This window comes from Lactuca serriola, chromosome 2, assembly GCF_051521515.1.
Source record: "Lactuca serriola cultivar US96UC23 chromosome 2, Lser_US96UC23_V15, whole genome shotgun sequence".
In the NCBI taxonomy this organism is placed as follows: domain Eukaryota; kingdom Viridiplantae; phylum Streptophyta; class Magnoliopsida; order Asterales; family Asteraceae; genus Lactuca; species Lactuca serriola.
In genome coordinates this window covers 67,904,632-67,909,409 of record NC_136409.1, presented here as the reverse complement: position 1 = coordinate 67,909,409, position 4,778 = coordinate 67,904,632, and positions in this window count along the sequence as shown.

Below are 4,778 nucleotides of genomic sequence, written 5' to 3'. Positions count from 1 at the left end.
GAAACCTTCAAGCTTATTACAACAACCTGAAATCCCTGAATGGAAGTGGGAGCGGATTACAATGGATTTCATAACCAAGTTACCCAAGACATCAAGTGGTTATGATACTATTTGGGTAATCGTCGATAGATTAACCAAATCCGCACACTTCTTACCAATCAAGTAGACCGACAAGATGGAAAAGCTATCCAGAACGTACCTCAAGGAGATTGTTAGATTACATGGTGTACCAATATCTATTATTTCAGACCGAGATAGTAGATTCACCTCTCATTTTTAGCAGTCCTTACAAAATGCTCTAGGAACTAGGCTAGACATGAGCACAACCTACCATCCGCAAACCGATGGACAAAGTGAAAGGACGATTCAAACGTTAGAAGATATGTTACGAGCTTGCGTGATAGACTTTGGAAAAGCATGGGATATTCATTTACCCCTTGCTGAGTTCTCTTATAACAACAATTATCACACTAGCATAAAAGCTGCTCCATTCGAAGCCCTCTATGGCCGCAAGTGCAGATCCCCTGTGTACTGGGCTGAAGTGGGTGACACGCAGCTAGCTAGAGGTCAAACTCCTGACAGTGCTCTCACTGGTCCAGAAATTATTCGAGAAACTACCGAAAAGATTGTACAAATTCGGGAACGACTTAAAGCTTCTAGAGATAGACAGAAAAGCTACGCAGACAAAAGGAGAAAACCCTTGGAATTCCAGGTTGGCGACCGAGCTTTGCTAAAGGTCTCACCCTGGAAAGGCATGATACGCTTTGGAAAGCGTGACAAACTGAACCCAAGGTATATAGGACCATTTGATATTGTTGCCCAAATCGGCCTTGTAGCTTACAAACTTCGATTACCCGAAGAACTAAGTAACATTCATTCTACCTTCCACGTTTCGAACTTGAAAAAGTGTCTTTGCGACGAGACTCTTGTGATACCACTCGAGGAAATCGAGTTAAACGAGAGCCTCGATTTTGTGGAAGAACCTGTAGAGATACTAGACTGGGAAGTTAAGAAAACCAAACAAAGCCGCATCCCGATAGTGAAGGTTCGCTAGAATGCAAGACGGGGACCTAAATTCACTTGGGAGCGGGAGGATCAAATGCAACAAAAATACCCACATCTTTTTCCCTAGTCTATCTGTAAAGTAAATTTCAGGACGAAATTCTCTCTAACGGGGGATAATGTAACAAACCGTTATTTTAAACTTATGTAATAGTGTAGGTCAAATTGTTCTTCTTTTTAATTAAATAAAGAGAAATTTTGGCATACTATGTATATTTACATAATTGACCCTCAAAAATAAATTATTAAATAATATCAATTGAGTTAAACCAAGTGATAGAGATTGTAACAAGGTTTCCAAAAATAAAAGGAACACTAAAATCCGAGTTATAACGAAGAAGTTATGACCAATCGAAAATCCGCGACAAAACCGGCAAAACACTGTTCAGTGTAAAAACAGAATTTTTGATAAAAGGATTTCTAGCCTTAACAATCTGAATGAAAGTTACAGTTTATGTTAAACCGAGAACTTTCATAAAAAGAACGCCAAAATCTGACTTCGTATGAGGAAGTTATGATTTTTCGAAGTTTCAGTGTAGCAGTGTACAGCTAAAAACTCGAAATAAAGATCGAGTGGTTTTTAGCCGACACAACCTAAACAAGAATTGAAGGTCTCGTCATTAGTAGTACAACGGTAAAAAAGACAGACAAAAACGGACGTCATATGAAGAAGTTATGAATTTATAACGGATTCACGTCCCGATCTGTTTAAAATAATAATATAAAAAATAAAGTCAAAATTAGCCGACGAAGTCTAAATCAAAGTCGTAGAGTATAAATTTAGCTACACGTGCATATAAAGAACATCAAAAACGGAGTTCGTATGCAAAAGTTATGAATTTTACAAGTTTTGGCAAAAAAATAAAGAAAAATAGAAATACCTAGGAAAATTCGCATGAACAGTACCGCCACGTCACCCCTCGCATGCGAGCCTCCACGTGTCGGCTGCTGAGTGGACCGATGTCTTGCGTGTCACCTCCTGATTCGGCCACCTCTACGGTCCAATCCTACTCAGACAGCCTCGCATGAAGACACACCGGAGATGCTCCTCACACGCGCCTCGCACCATCCTCGGACACCCCCTTCGCACATGTCGCCTTTCAATTAGACCGAGGGTTGGTCCAATCCGAGCCAGCCAGCAGCGAGCCTCCGGTCCGAAGAACAACCCTCGCCTCGCCATCTGTCAGCAGCGTGTCAACCTCGCGCAGCCTCGGGTCCGAGCCTTCGACCTATATAAGGCATGCGAGGGTTTCTGAAGAAATGACACTTTTCACCCCAAATTTTACTCTCTTTCACTTTTTCCACACCCTTAAGCTTATATACAACCCTTAAAGCCCCAGTATGAAGACTCGAACCCGAAGTTAGCCGTGAAGCCCCGAAATTCTCGAGAATTCATCCTCTCTCCTGTCAAAATTCTGCCCGATTTGAGCCGGTTTCTCGACAAATAAACTCCTTTTCGTGAAACGAAACCTTGTCCAAATTACCACCTATCAAGTGAGTTCATACCCCCGTATTTTCATAATTTCTACTGTTTTAAGGGGTGAAATACAAGTATAACACAAAAACTTTGTGTTATAAATAAATGGTTTCAAATCTCGATAAAATGATTTTAAAGCATCAAAAATACTTCAAATTTTGAACTCTTTTATAAACTTATATTTTTCCCAAATATACATATTTGTATATATAATTTAATATAAATAAGATTTAAAAGGCTTAGGACTAATAATTCTATATAGGTCCTTTTCCTTGTTTGGATGTGGACTTATAGTAGCAGTTATTTGTCCGAAGGTCGTTCAATTTACTTATATATAAAATCGTATATGTATATAAAATTAAAAGTTATTTCATCAATTATAATAGGTATAATTGATTATACATAGAGCAATAATTCATATGAATACATTGTTTTACATGCAACAAGGGTTTTAATTCAAAACAAGTCAAGGGTTTACACTTATCAAATACATGTTCAGGATACTAAGTCAAGAACATACTGTCAATCATTTATTTCAGAGTGATTGGGTTTTCATAACTAATATAGATGTAACGTTTATATGCTTTTTATGAGACATTCAATTCAGGTTGTTTAGATTCAGTCTAGACAACCAAGGTAAAGCCCTGACATTATAACCAGAATCTCCAGTCCGCAGATCGAAACAAGTTGTGTGTAGATCTATATCGGGATTGACAACCCCGCACTCAGGCTGCTAGCTACAGTCAGGCATACATGCCAATGAGTGGCAATTGTTATCAACAGTATAAGCGCTCATCAGGCGTTTGTTTCAGGCGTTCATGTCTTAGTATGGTTATAATAACTCGTTAAAAAGATATTAACAACACGTTAGTGTATAAACAACTAAACGAAAGTATATCTTCAAAGTACCAGGTTACAAAATGCAAAGTACAATGCTATACTATAGTTTTCAATAATAGCTGGTGAAGCCAAGCCCACTCTAAAATACAAGTTTTACAAATACAATGGTTTACAAATAAGACGGTTTTATGGGAATAAAACTACTTTTCACATACCACAGAAAATATGGGATTTTCTAGAAGTGTTTTCATATTCAAAATACAAATACACCCATTCAAACATAAAGACTTATGTACTCACTCAACTTATTGTTGATACTCTCTTTTCTAATTACTTGTATTATCAGGGAAATAATAACAGGTACTCCCCGAGCTTTTTGAGAAGATGGAGCCATTAGGAGTCTTATCTTCTTCCTTTGTATAACAGTTTTGGTTTCAATATACAATGATTGAACACATGTAAATATTATACTTTTAAATAAAATGGTTGTTTGTACTTTGATTACTATGATGCATGTGTTGTGATACTACAAATGATGTCCTCCACCCCCGGACATTTCCGCCGTCTGGTTTGGGGGTGTGACGAATACCTGGAGCAACCTCTACTCTAAGTCAGGCTACAAATTACCCTCAAGACATAGTCTCCAACCTTGAAAGTGCAATAGATCGCACAATCAATCCTTTCCGTCTGATACAAAAGATCCAAGGCGGACTCAAAACCCTGGCAGTCCTTCTACTAATTGGCTCACCACCGCAGCTGGGACCAAAACCTTGTCCTTCCCATGCATGCACACCCTCATCCTGCAATGCATCTATTCTCATGATCAAGGCATAAACATAAATTCCTTTTCTCCCAAGCTTCTCAGATTCTCCAAGATTCTCACTGATTCAAGTATAGATCTTGTGCTTTCAGTAGTATGGTGTAACAACCCGAAGTTGTTCATCGCCGAAAAACCCATTCTACCTGTATAACTCGCCGTATATCAATTCGTTCCGATGTTGTTTTTGGGTTAAATTAATTAAACTTATATGTTTAATTGATTCTAATGAGTGTCCAAACCTGTTAGAAACTCACGAAATTAGCCCAAATTGTATAATTTAGAAATTTTAGAAACGTTTCCGCCGAGTTACGGAAACTTAATCGGGTGCGACCAAAAGCCCCATTTAGTTCCTAGAGCTACCTCGTAGTCGAACCTCCAGAAGATGATGTATCCAATACAGCGACCAGGACCTGATGTGATCACCACGAGTTCGTAGTGGTACCCTTCAGTCAAATCATTTTCCTTGATCTTGTAGTAAACAAAGCAGCCATACCCGTGGGCCCATAACCCACAGGTCCCAGAATTCTCTTTTAGGATCATCAAACCCTTAGTTACTCTGCCACATGAAGATGTACCTTC